We start from the raw sequence: 15,091 nt of genomic DNA on the forward strand, positions 1-15,091 counted from the left end.
TTCATTTTTCAAATTCAGATGAATTTTCATTTTCTTCAGACGCTTTTTTCCAAAGCCCATTTTCTCTGAAATCGTGAGAAATTTTACCTCAACTCCATTTTTTCATACCTGACGATCTGTGATATTTGGAAGCACTCGTACTACAATTTTCATACAATTTTTACTGAATATTCTTCGTGGAAGTTTGTTTATCAAATATGTTCATTCTTCACTCTGTCCCTGAAACTCTCGTGTTGTCCCCGTTGCACGGCAATACTCTTCAAAGTATCGTGGATTCTACACCATTCGTCACTTTGCAAAGTCCGAAAGAGGGGGAGTTACTTTGATGGAGCGAGAGTAGATGAGTGAAGAGGCTTTCGAAAAGTCCAAAGTTTCAGCGATGAAGAATTTTTTTTTGTTCAACGATTTCTGAGGGCTCATTCAGTTTTAATGGAATGTGGGATACATTTACCCTGATTTATATGTAGAAGTATGGAGGCTTGATGGGAAATAGAAGTGTGGGGAATTGGATGCCTCGTCTAGAATCAGAAATCAAAGTCTTATATAACCGAGGGAGGCGACCTGATATGTCTACCAGTCAGACGTGTTGAGAATCGGTTTCTTCAATACCGGGATCGACGGCCTAAATGAAGTACTCCACAACAGTCACTTCAACTTCATTGAAGTACTTTCTGAACTTTTACTCGCAGACCCGTACACTGTTATAAAATTACGCTTGAAATATCAAGGGAAAAAGCTGAAAATTTTTAATAATGTCGGTCCCTTCCGGAAATATTAATAACATTCGTCAAGAGATTCAAGTAATTCTTCATTTTCAAGATTATACGGTAGTGAGCACTACGACAATGATGACGATTCAGGTGCTAATTTCATTGAATTTTTAAACTGTTAAAAATTTAATTGCTTCATTGAAGAGTCAATAATCACTGAGCATAAAAAATTCACTGTCGTTGCACTTGTAATGTCCATTATAACGTCGGTGAATGTTTCCAATTGAAATAGAATTGAAATCCAGCATTTCAGTGATGTTTCACGACGTTTTGGAGCTAATGTCATAATGGAAATTAATAGAAAAACTTGAGTGCCAACTAAAACGTTTGCTAAATCAGTGTTCCCTACGTTATGTACGATTCTTATCACTTTAAATTAAACAGTTTTCAACAAAAACACATATAACCTTATTACGTACATTAGTAATTGGATGAAGAAGACTGCGATCAACGCAATGAAATCTGCAATTAGCAAATTACTATCCAATGAATGCTGGTGCAGTTGGCTCTTACGCTCACTGTGTGTATAAATGGAAGCTTGAAGCTTTCGGCTTCAACGTATATATGTATATATATACACTCATGGTATGAAATGGGAATTAACGAGTCCTGGTGACAATCCCCCGGGAACAATTCATGATTGGAAAATAAATAAATACTGAAATAAATATTGAAGGAAATACAGACAGAAATGGATCGGTAATTGTCGCGTGAGAATCGGAATAGGACTATTTGAATTCAATAAAAAATGTTCCCTTGTCGATTAATATGTGAAAATACCTACATCAAGGGAATTGATGACACAAAGGGAATTATTGATGGAATACCTACCATGTCAAAACTAATAGGTTACAGTCAGTTATGATGGACGTTAATTAATTAATATTGAAATCAATTCATTTTGGGAATAAATAGAGAGGATGCAGCAAAATGGAATAATTTGCGGGGGATAAAGGGGTTGGGGATCGGGAATGAAACCCGGTTCTCACGCATGAGTCCCTCGTACAACCCCGTCAGTTTTCAACTTTTCATTCATAATTCATTTTCCATCTAATCCTCAAAATTCCAATAATGCTTATACGACTTCAAAGTAACGCAAAACCGCCACCATTCTGGCATTTTTCCCTCGGAATAGAGCAAAAAAAAATCCAGGGTAGAATTTCACTCGGTGATTACTCGAATCGTTCTGGTAATTTGTCGTTTATTTTCTTTTTTCGTGTGAAATATTCCGTCAGTGGATTTCCATTCCCCTCCAGACATTGATCTAAAAAAGCATTTCTCTCCGTGCATATTGGATTAATCTCATTCTATCTGTATCCCTCGGATACATGTTGACCAGAAGGAAGTATGTATTGAACTCAATGAAGCCAAAACGGTGGTACTAGATAAGGGACATATAACTCTGGGTACATATGATGCTGTAAAATGTCACTCTCCAACAGACACAAACTAATTTCCTGTACATAAACGGAAGAGGGTACACCAAGTTGATTCTATCAGAGCTGACGCCAAAGCGACGAAGTGAGAGCTAGCTCTACGGGTGAAGGAATGGGTGAAGGAGAGAGAAAAGTGGTTTGGTGTTTTGTTGAAGGCTATCCAACGTCCGGTTAGTAGTGTCTATTGTTTTTACGGTTTAAAACGTTTCAGTTTTAGTATCGGAGTCAGTATGTAACGGTGTTGAATGTATTGTTATGGTTGCCTCCTTGAGTTCAATGGACTGGTGGATATGGAGACTCGAAATTTGATATCTTGGGATAATGAAACATCAAGTAGACCGCCCAGAAATGTTGTTGTTGTTGTTGTTTGTCTTTTGATAGCGTAAATGTTAGTGAACCAACGGGGGTAATCGAAGCAGAATTTACTGACATCGGGACTTCATGAGGAAGTCGATTTTATGTGCTTTCAGCTGAATTTGGAGAGTACATTTGCAAGGAGTTTGTTCCTTCCTAATTCGACAACTCATACATGAATAACTTCAGAACTCTGCTGTAGACACCTGAAGAAGGGCTCTTGAATAAACACGAATTACGTTATAATCTCGTGATTTTTAATTGGGAATTTTTAGTTGTAATTTTGTATTGCGGTGTAATTGGGCCAGCGAACATTTGGAAAGATAAAATTCAGGCAAATATTACCTGGAATATCACTCGAGCGACAAAATTATACTTAACGTAATCAATTATTTATGCGCAAACGGTTCGTTCATCAATTAATCAATTTGTGCTTTTTCGAGCCTCATATGTTCTATTTATACGAGAGAGTCTCGTATTTTTTGGTCGTTGACGTCATTATGAAGTTAAAGCATTTTCATGCTTTAATCGCGAAATCGATAAAAATTTCGATATGGATCTTTAATATGTATTAGTACGAAGATAGAACAATGATTCACTTAATGAACGTTTTGTAAAATGGATTTCTGTGTTAGCGGGTGGGGAAGGAAAGAAGTAGAAGTGATGGAAAAGGAGTCAGACGTAGGAGACTCCTGGTGATAATCAATTCCATCGGATCGGCGAACAACGGTACTAAATCAATTTGTGATTGTAATTTTCACATACAGTTAGCATGGGAATATGCGAAGAATTCAATTACCAATTCATTTAATCAATTCGACATTTTAACTGTTTTTACTCAATCCCCGATATAGAGCGATCAATATATCGGGAGCTGTGCGACTAACGATATATTTTAAAACCAAATTAAATGCTCCAAGCGTCTTTTGAAAGCTAGGGGAATTCTCACTCAATCGTAAAGTTAGTTACTCCTAAATTTGTGTTTTACTTTCCTACTAAATGATAAATTAGGTCCATGAAAGAGTAATTTACGGTATTTCTGAACATAAAAAACCTCAAATTTTCCATGTTCCCGTTGCATGAGGAAAAACTGACTTAACTCAAACATGAAATGAAAGACGTGTCTACGGAAAAAATTTCCCTTCCGCTGGATGGTAACCAACTCAGCAATGAACTTCTGAAGTAAAACGGTGTGATAAACATCGTTCGCTTAAGCCATCTTATTGGCTGTGTGTGAATCTCGCAAGTTTTTACCCCTCAACTGAAGAAAAGCGATATGAGAAAAATGAAATCATACAGAATCCTCCGAAGAAAGCTTGGGCTCGTTTATACCTCCACCATGGATTTTCCACAGAAAACGTGGGTTGTTTGAAAGGAATGAAAACGAAAGAGTTTCAAAGAAAGATGGAGGAAGTGAAGGAGGCAAGGTGTGTGTAAGAAGGTAGAGGAATGAACGCTTCATGGCTCACAAAAGTCGCTTTTGGTTCATCCTGTAAGCCGAGCCCGGCTTGAGCCGCCGAGGCTACATGAGATCGACAAAGATGGAACCAAGTGAGAGATGAAGAATAAAGTTGGAGTATAGAGGCTCTGTGCTGGGAGGGGACAGGGAGGATAGATGGATGGATGTGTGCCTCTTCCATCCACGACGAAAGAGCCGACCGAGGGTAAAATATTCCCATTACGCCTTATATCCATCGCTGGGCGGGATGCAGAGACAGGAAAGAGAGGGAGAGAGAGTTAATGTCAAGAGTAAAAAAGACATGATAGGATTCCTTCACTTTTCCAAATCTCATTTCTTCATTCCTGTCTCTAATCTAGAATGTCAAAATAACTCATGCTTGGTAACGCTGAATGGGAATTCTCCTATCTGGCGAAGAACAGTGAATCATATAAGTTTAAAATGTGTCACGCATTTGCTGATCCACCAATGAGACTTATGATTTCGCTGGCTGAATGCAAATTTGTGAAAGGAGCTCTCATTGTCAGACGCGCAATTTGACGGGAAATGTTTAGAAACTCTCCTGAAATGGTGATTCGTGAAGATGACTGCAGTGTTGTGTAGTGCAGGGACGCTCACACCAGAGGTCGTTGTCAAGGGGAAGTAATACGAGAAGGAATATATCGCGCGTGACGCTCCACTTGTGTGAACAGAATCTGAGATGAGTGGTTGACTGTCTTTGAAAGCATTTCGGTAGTAATAAGATGTATGATGCATGACTATGAGAATTTGAAAATAATTTCACTCATTCACTGGTGTGATGTGCCTGGTTGAGACATTCTCCGTTTATTTTGAAATAATTGTGAATGGAAATGCTGATGCACATGATGGCCCGGGTATATTCGTGTGGTATATGGTGTATAATATTGATGTTCCTCTGGTAACAGGTACGAGTGGTTGGTGCTTCCTCGTAGTATTATATCTATTTATGAAAGATTACAAAGGAGTGCAGCAGGTGCTGACTTGCGATGAAGGAGAAGCATCTCAGAATGAGAGTAATGGTAACGCGGAAAATATTGTTGTGGGAATAAAATGGTTGAGACGAACAAGTTGTGGTGGGCTGAGTCAGCTGGTGAGAAGCTTCGTTCAGAATATATTGTAAGACTTGTAATTAACCGGAGGGAACAAAGAGTTTTGCCAGAGGTCATGGCAATTACCTTTCGTAATTTACCTCTGGTATATTACCGGCTAGGTTTGATAGTCCTGGAAATTGCTGTACTGATATGTGTCGCAGGTATGATGAGCCATAATGGTGCGAGTACCGATCTCTTCATCATGGATTAGTACTAGGATTTAACAATTTTTCGGAATGTCATTGGAAAAAGGAAATTCGTCCTCGCAATGAAGACATCGACTCGGGGATTTTTCAATAAAGAAATTCGATATTTTCAAATGAGATTTGTAGCTCATAATTTCCCGATCATCGAGCAGGTTTCGATGAAATATACTGGCCCGGGATGATCAAAGAAATCTGTTGGATGTTGTATATCAAATGAATTACTTTAGCCCGCTGGCCAGTTTGTTGAGGCAGTAAACTACACACGGCGAGTTTTCGCACATTAAGAGGAGTTACTGCCTCCAGGGCTCTTACCCCATTAGTGGCCATGATTGCACCAATTTATCGACCTAAAAGAACTGGACGCGTGCGCGTTCAATTCAAATCTCAAAGTAAATTAAGCCCTGTATTTTTCACGTAAGTGCGGGACGGGAGGGGTATTTTTTTTTAGAAGAAAATAATTTTCACTGGAAAACTTGATGGTGGACGATAAAATGCAGGTGGGATTAAAGGCGCAACGTCGACGACGCGTAATGGAACAAGGCATTTTCTTTCTGTTCCCTCCATTCTACAACAAACAAAAAGTAGTGTATTCAGCAAAAGAGACGGACTAATTAAACTTTCAGTAATAACCCTTCTCCCTCCTCTCTCTCTCCCGCAACTCTCTACAACACTTTTCCACTTCATTTAGTCCCTTTCCCTCGTTCTCATTTTCGTTTCCTCGTCTAGCACTGCGCGAGGTCTTTATTTATTTAATTTTTTTTCCAAAGTTTGTATTTTTTTTTTTTCAAGTTTCGTGGAGGGTTGAAAGTTTACGAAAAGGTGTGGGTCGAGAGTGTCCGGGGCAAAGCCCTGATGAAAGAACGGTCCCCTTCGAACATTCGTAGAAACGATGGATCGAAACTTTTACCCTCAGGCACTCATTGTTTGGGAAGAAATAAAGGCAAACAATGAAGGTACCATTTCCTGTCAGTTCTTTCGCTCAATTAATTTTCCACTTTTGTCTGATGAAAGAGAACATCAATATAAACTCCCTGATAAAAGAAGATATATATTTATCATTTTTACGAATTAATTTCTCGAATTAAATTTGAGATATTCTCCCCGTTGCTTGTGGATGGTGAAGAGGTCGGCATTTACGTTGAGGAGGAATATATAATGCAGACAAAAAGTGGAGGAATGAGTTGAAGGCCCCATGCACATGGCTTTCAAGAGTCTGTGCGAGAAATTACGCAAGAGAAAAAAGGCTCCTGAGGAAACGAGAGCGGAGTGAAAAAAAAATGAAAGCGGATTAAAAAAAAAGAGGGAAAAAGAGGTTGAAGAATCCGTTTCAGCAGGGAGGAGGATTTTGGACGGGACACACATTTTCCGTCCTCATTTCCGTGCAAATTTTCGTTCCTCTCAAACGGAAAAAAAATTTCCAGTCATCCGAAAAGCTCTCAAACGCATGATTATGTCAATATCCAGATGACAAGCGCACCAATTCCGTACCTTTTCCAAGATACTTCATTGAAAAATTGACTGACGATGAGCTGTCACCTTCCACCGGACATCACATCGCCGTCGGGTCCCCAAGGGCGACGTGATATGAACAATTTTAATTATAATTATTAATATATATTTATACAACTCTTATTAATGGATTTTCAATTCCAAACGATGTCTCTCAAATATTCCTCCGAGATGGAGCTGTTATTTGAGAATTTTAAATGGTTCTATCTTACCCAGATTTTCATTTTGTCCTTTCGTGAACTACGTTGTACCCGGTGGCCCATAAATATTCGGTCAGAATAATACGCCCCGTAGCGAGTGGGTGTCCATATATATACGTCGAGCCGAGAAGGCGGACATTTGCGACTATCGTTGAAATTAAATACACTAAGGTATAAGCAGAGGGCCCCGTGTCAGCAAAACTTTTTAATGAAAAATTATTGAACTAGACGCAATATCAGTCCTTGTATTCAAAAATACCCAGCTTTGCTGTGTTGATACAGTATTTATGGTTTATAACTTTCGATACTGTATTGACTCATGAATCATTTATTGTCGTTATCGTCGTGGCCCTTGTGAAAATAAATCTCCAATAACATGAATTTATCGATGGTTAAAATGGCAGAAAAGTTCTTACCTGCTGTTGACACAAGTAATGTACAGTAAATGCTTGCGATATGTTTTAAAAAATCGAGGTTTTATGCTTCCAAACAAATCATCGCTCTGAGATACGAAAGCTATCGGCGTAAAGTATTGGTATTATTTATAAGTGCGGAAAGGGCGGGGGTGTGCTTTTGAGGGTCGTAAGGAAAGCGCGGGTGCTCACGTTTCCAGGGACAAAATGATGGGGAGTCGGGGCCCCGTGAGAACGTTGAATGGGTTAATCTTGTAAACTGCATATTGTACTTTATAGTATTTGGGTCGAGCCAGCGAGGGCGGGAGAGATGAATGCCAGCGTTCGCGCGCGAAAAAAACCCTATTTAGGTTACAGGGTCAGACCCGGAATACATTTGAGATTTATCAAGGGTGATAGTAGAATATTGTGTTGCTGTATAGCCCCGTATTCTATTATTATCCCATGATCTTGAGTCAGTAGTTACCAAGTTGAAAAATTCTCATCTTTCTGCGTGTTTAACAATTCAAAACTCCATTCGGTTTTCAAGGAAGTTGAAAATTTCATGATTAGTCGCTTCCTACATTGAAATCAATATTTCTCCCGTGGAAAGTACGCTTGCACGGGCGGGAAGTTGGATAAAAATGACAAGAAATGGCGTGACAAATTTCACAGTACACATGGGGGAAAAAGGTTCAATATAAATTACCGGGAAGTTCCGTAATGCGCAAGTGGTCCGATAAAAATTACTGAGGATTCAGAAAAAAAGTACTGAACGCTCTGTGAATAGTACCCGGAAGTTACATAATTTTTACGGAACGTTTCGTACATTTACTGGTTCCGGAATTTGTATCAGACCTTTGTTCTCACTTGGTAATTACGGAAGTTCCACGTAATTTTGATTGAACTATTTCTCTTCACGGAGAAAAAAATTGAAACGTCTCCGTTGCACAAAAATTTATTGCTCTTCGTCTAAAATATCTTAAAATTTCAAGGAATTTGAAAAGGTAATTTTTGGAGAATTTTTCTCTTGATGAAAAAGAAGGGAAGACAGACTCATTGGTAATCGCTGATCACTTCAGGACAATGAGTAGTCATCTGATTTCAATAATTGATTACCTTCGCAAGGTGGAATATATTCAACTAGTATTATGCAGTCCATTAACCCGCATATTGAATTATCGTGTAACTTTCTCTGACGCTAATTCCTCCTTTATCAATCGATAATTTCATCCTTCTTACATACGGAGAGGTATAAATTCGAATGAGTTCACGGGGTCACTGGCACCCCAGATATTACGGAAGCATATATCCGGGAAATATAGATATGCAGTCATCTGGATTGGTGCTGCATACCACCGAGTAAGAGGCGAAGGGTGAAATGGAAGAGCACACACTGCATTATTCAGTTTCCATTTGATCAGCTTATGGTACAACACATTTGTATAGAGTCCCTGATATCGCATTCTCGGACTATCACATATCCTTCTGTATCGATTTTCCAAACGTATAAAAATCCTTCCTTTTTCAACACTCTGACACTTATTTGAATAATATTGTTCGTGAATTAGAGAAAATTTATAGAGAATTTTTTTTCCATAAACAGAATAATTCGTTTGTATCGTTGAGAATTTTTACCTGAACATTCCAACGCAATTATCAGAAATATTTCATAATTTTTCACTCATAACACAACTCCACACGCGCAAAATTGTATCGGTTTTCCGGAAATTACGTTGAAATATTCAGCTCTTCTGCACGTGATATTGGCCCCAAAATACTCCTGAAAAAAAATTTCAACCATAAAAATATCGAAGCGATTAATAATCTTCTGAATTACCAGAATGAAATAATTTCAATCACGGTGGCTATCAGAATGAACTTGACAGACCCAACACACCTCGCTGGATAATTAATAATAAAATACTCTGAAATTCGAATGTAATAAAACACCCTCAACATTGAAAAAATATTGCACGAAAGATTTCTGTTATGTTCAAACACACGCGATTATTCATTATGAAGAGTACTTAATCTCCTGACTTGCAAATTAGTTGAGATCAGATTTGCACATTAAAGCAAATGATGATAAGAACTGCGAGTTTTTTTCCGACATACCGACAAAATCAACTCCAGTGATTCGGTCATGTATGCACGATGCATGGCTAGTAATTATATTTATGACATTGCCCGATAGCGCTTTTAAATTCTCTGCCTCATATCCATTTCAATCTTAACAATGTTTAATCTCGTGATGGAACTCTAACAGTTTCAAATAACAGAAAAACGTTTTATCTCCTGCACTCCATATGCATGATCATTAAATTAAAATCTTGAAGGAGAAATTAGACTGGATTTATGTATTCTTTTTTTACATAACTGACTCACACGGTAGAGGGCTAAAAAAACAAGGATTTAATTAACATTATAAAACTCAGATCGACGACATTACGAGTATTAATCCCACCCCTCTTCTTACTCCAATTTTTTTTTCGTGGTGTACTTATTCCCGGAAAACTTCAACTCTTTATGAAATTAGGGACTGAAAATTCCCACTGTTGAGATAATGTCGGCGCTGATTGAAGTCCGTCGCTGTAATTTTCACATTGCGGAGCTTCTCAACTTCCTTTTCCTTTCTCAAACACAATGAGAGAGCTTGATCCCACCGCCTAGTCATTACGTAGTATAGATTCCTGCCAATTCTAGCATATCCGACGTATTTATCCTAACGGTCTATATCAATATAATGAAGGGATATTTGTAATTTCCCGAGAAAACTGACAGCCACATGCTGAAGAAGAAAATTCACTCGAAATTGTCAATCGCTATGGAATTGAAACTTCTCCAGTTTCTCATAAATTTCGATATGAAATACATAGAATACTCCAAAGCAAGGGTCCACATCCATGCTGATACAGTATCAGCCCGAAGTTCGATGTTTATCCTGGAAATATTGGATAACCCTTATGAGTGAGGTTCCTGTCAAGAGATGACGGCTATTCACTCAGGAAACAGAATAGTCTACTGAGGACAAACTGAGGATGTGCAATGGCTTTGAGCATAGCTTCACCCTCCCCTGGAACGCTAGACGGGCTTTCCATTGTTCGATAGCGATTCGATGGTGTAGCCAGACATAGAAGGCATGTTTCTCGCGTCATTGCGGTATTCTACTGAAATACCGAGTGAGTAGAGGAACAGTGGATTCAATGTGGACAATGCCTATTATTTCCTGAATCTGGGAATTGAAACTGAAACATTCAGCTTACACGTTTGTACAGATAAATGGAGAAGTGACTACATCGATCACACGGGAAATACTGAGGTGAAAGCTATGGAAACCCATTCTATCAAATTTTTTTTCCTGGGGGTGAGAAATTTTTGATAAAAATTTTTTTACATCGAGATCGCAAGTTGAGACTGAAGTATTGAATGGAAATGTTCAAATGTGCCAATTTCAGAAGTGCAGATCTCACTTTGAGACCGTTGAAAGGCAGACAAGTTCTTCAGAAAAACTCTAGTGATGTGAAAAATCTATAAAATATTTGTTTCATTTATAATTGTCACGGGCGTTGAACAAATTAATGAAATATCGTTGTCGTACTCTCACTCTAGCGTGTCATTATGTGGAGATTATTTTCAGCCGGCAGTAACCATTTCCAATCAATATCTCACAATGGGGAAATTGCTCGGAGTAGTAAAACCCAGTGTTTGGTCCGCCGATGAGAAATATTCCACTCCATAGATATTCTTGAAGCCTCATTCCATATTGGTACGGAATAGGAGAGTAGAATTTCAATTGTCCATTCATGAGGAGGAGCACGAATGCACGGAAAGGAAATAATGGATCGTATCTACTTGTCATTTTATTCCATTAGTGAACATTGTTGCCATTCTTCGAATATATCTACATTATTGATCATGTATGGAGTGCAGGACTCTTGATTGTTAGCCGCGGGTCAGTCAATCGCAGGAATAAACTAGAGGGACGAAAGAAGAACCACTCGAGGCAATAAAAAAAAAATCTTTTGGGGTGACATGTGCATCCAACTAATTTATTATGCACTTATTACGGACAATGGAAATGCAATCCGCTTATGTTTCAATTAGTCGTAGCTCTTAATGACGTTCTTCACTGACAAATCGAGTGGAAAAATACACTAGAGAACAGATTTGATTTTTCTTGATTTTCTCTAGTACAATTCATATGATAAAAAATGTTTTAACAAATTGAATAATTACTCACGGGGCATTACTATATATAAATGTACGACACGCGCATACTCTGTCCTTGTGAAATTAATATTCAAAGGATATATTGATTATTTGATCCAAATCTGATATCTGATTTGATAAAATCGCTGTTCAAAAACCTTGAATTGAGGAATGAATTCACCACGTTCCACACCTTCGCTGATGAATTTGTCATCCATCCAATTCCAAGCGCAAAAGGAATGATCCGAAAAAGTCCTCCATTTTCATATCAAGTCTCACAACTGTGCGCCTCAAGAGACTTAATTAGCAGTGGCCCCCAAGCACGGAGCCCTCTCTGTCTCGAGCGGTGAAAAAAATACCGGAGAAAAAGTTCCAATAGTATTCTAGAAATCACTAGCGAGCTGAAGTCGCTTGAGGTGGAAAGAACTTTTTAATTTTTATCGTTGAAGTCGGTGAAGCAAGAAAGATATCGACGGGGGAGCAAAAGAGGGATGCATTCAGGCACTAGAAAAATGATACCGGCTTTGGCTGGGGGGGAAAAAAAACCACTGACAAAAAATACGGTTGGTTCAATATTTTCGAGTCGAGGCGCGTAGTGTGTCGGTTCGATTATTTCATATTATTTCTCCTCCATTCTTCGACGAGAAAAAAAAAAACGTTTCTGCTGAAAACGATGGTTGGTTATATGGGATTGCATGTGGTGAAACCCCACCCCCGTCGTCCTATCACCCTTTTTACGACAGTATAAGAGTATATAAGGAGAACATAAGAAGGAACTGGACGGGGAAGAATGGAGCGGAGGAAACGATGAAAATTGGCAAAATGAAAAAGCTGTCAATAGAAAAAAAGAAAACAAGTAAAAATAACCAAGGATTTTCATCTGAAATTCTTTCACGTCCGAAAGTGTCGCGACTGGCAATTTTTCTCGTTGATCTACGAATAAGCAATGTCCGTGTGCACGCGAGGGTGGATTGAATCTCGACGTTGATATCGATGGCTCGGGCAAACTGGATTTACGACTTAAGGAGGGTAGAAAGAGGAGGGTGGAGAGGAGTGCCAGGGGGGGGAAGGGAAGGGAAGGGATACCGGATAAGAGATGGAAGCTAAGGGGAAACTTCTCGCCATGTGTATACTCCCTTACCTCCCTCCCCCTCAACTTCACCCACCCAGCCATCAACCAAACACCGGTTTTCCAGCGTTTCGGTACCTGCACACTTATACCACGAATAACCGTAAGCATCTGTGAACTCGATGTGAGGGGAGAAAAGGAGATGGGAAGAGGGCTGTGTGCATGTGTGAGTATAGACGTACATAAGAGGAGAGGGAGATGGAGAAAAGGCCTCGGGGGAACGCTGTGGGACTGCTTGACGAGCCACAATTTGTCCGCGTGACAAATTGCTAGTCGCAATTAGTTGCCCCAAGTTTCGGACCCAGGATGTGGTGGAGGAGGTGAGATGGGGGAGATTTTCGAGACTACCGTAGAATCCTTCTCTCTACGGGTATCCTGTCGTTATGCTGCTTTTGGGGTTTTACTCCTTCAAACTGGCAAAGTCATTTCATGGCAATGACGAGAATGTTGGAAAAAAAAATATGAGCTATGCGGCAGTTTGGATGGTATTGATCCTGGGGGTGGAGAGAAAGTTTTTAGTGAAACTGGTCATCAGTGGTATGGAAATACCCAGAGGGTGGCAATATTGTGTATTCTTTATTCAAATATTTCTTTTCGTATTTACAGTCTCTAATGCTACTATCGTTTATTATGAACCGTATGAGGCACATTTTTTTGGAATGACTAACGTACAGTTTTTGCTTGTGTCATCTTTAGGTGAATGCTCAGCCTCCTTAACAAGACACCCTCCTTCCCCTCCATTATAGAAAAAACCCCAGATCCGTTCGAAATTAATAAAAAAATCAGAAAACCCCAAAACAATAAAGAAAAAATCTTAGAAATTTAATTAAAACCTTTGGGACCTTTCTCCTAATGTCCCAAACTGGAACGCTTTTGGGTTCGATGTCATACCAGGATGCTACAGAATTAACCCCTGAGATATTTGACTAAAGTAATGTTTTTCCCAGTGCACATCTATCCTTCTGATTGGTGGCTTCGCTGAACTGCCATGACTCTGTAATCAAACCATCCATCCATTCTCTCAAACATCACTTCATGACGTCCGTCAATATTTCCGTAGCCCACAAAAGCCATATCTCCGCACATTAGCCCGGTTTTGTCCTGTCAAGACAGGACCAGCCCAACTAACTCATCTTTGACACTGCATCATACGCAGCCCTGACATCTTCATTCACCAGTTCGATTTTCATGCTCCACCGACGCACTCACTCTCCTCTCAAATCGATAGCTTCCACGCTCCAATACTGACCTCGTGCATTGTCGCTGTATGGGTATGAGTACATTCCTGGGAATCTCATGTATATTCAGTTGTCAGAGCATCGCGATTTTAAAACAGTCTTCTTGCAACTTCGCTGAAATATGGAATAATTGACACCTCTGCGTCGGTGACCTACATTATATTGTACCTTCTAAAAATGAATTTGGGTATTTGGCTGAAAATGGCACAAATAGGAGAGCGAAAATAAGTAGCACTTTGTCCCCCGAAGAGACGAAGGACGTATTCAAGTGATTTTTGATTAAAATCGGTTTTTCCAAAAATTCCATTCCAAAATTGGCTGAGTGAGATTCTGGTAATCGATTCCCTGGATATTCCAAGTGGATAACTGGACTCACGTTTGCGAGACCCCAAGACAGGGAAAATCATGGTTTAAGCTGCAAAGCGTCTGCCTCTCTTCTACACTTGACTGTCACCTTAGCAAACGAACTTCTCCGGGGGGATTACATAAATACTGTTAACCACAACAGCAAAGCTATAATGGGGCACCTGCAGTACTTATTCACAGCAGAACCCACAAAAATCAGCCCCCAATTGTATAACCCTTAAGCGTAACCAGTGCTTACGTATGCAGATGCCAATTGCTCCGCCAGTTCCAGCAGCATCCACCGAGAGAAATATCAGTAGTAATTTCAATCATGTGCGGACACAAAGAAATGATTACATTAACAATAAAAAATGGAGATTCAGCTATTCAATTAAAATAAAAATTACATCACGATCGTAGTAAATCCAGCGATAAATTCTAGTTTAATCTGCCTTTGTAGTTGAAATTATCATTAAAATTTCTCTCACCGTGAACTTCATTCCATAAAGTCTTCCCTTCCATCTGCCCAAGAAAGCTTCATCTTCAATTATCATCAGAGAGCAGTATGTGCCAGGTTTTTAAATTTTAATTTAATGGCTCCTACCTTTTCATCAAAGTCTTTGAATCATTAAAGTTACTCTTTCACAAAAAAATTCTCGTCGATGTTAAGAGAGAATTAAATAACGAGATGCGCTATTTTCTTTGTACTTCAGCTGCTACTCCAATTTA

The 15,091-nt window shown here is 39.2% G+C and overlaps 1 protein-coding gene across 6 annotated transcripts in view; it reads left to right on the plus strand.

The window, feature by feature from the left end:
* The window catches only part of LOC135171482 (arrestin domain-containing protein 3-like), a 92,099-nt gene that overhangs the window by 53,289 nt on the left and 23,719 nt on the right, over positions 1-15,091 (plus strand). The window lies entirely within an intron of this gene.

The sequence above is a fragment of the Diachasmimorpha longicaudata genome, chromosome 2, assembly GCF_034640455.1.
Source record: "Diachasmimorpha longicaudata isolate KC_UGA_2023 chromosome 2, iyDiaLong2, whole genome shotgun sequence".
Lineage (NCBI taxonomy): Eukaryota > Metazoa > Arthropoda > Insecta > Hymenoptera > Braconidae > Diachasmimorpha > Diachasmimorpha longicaudata.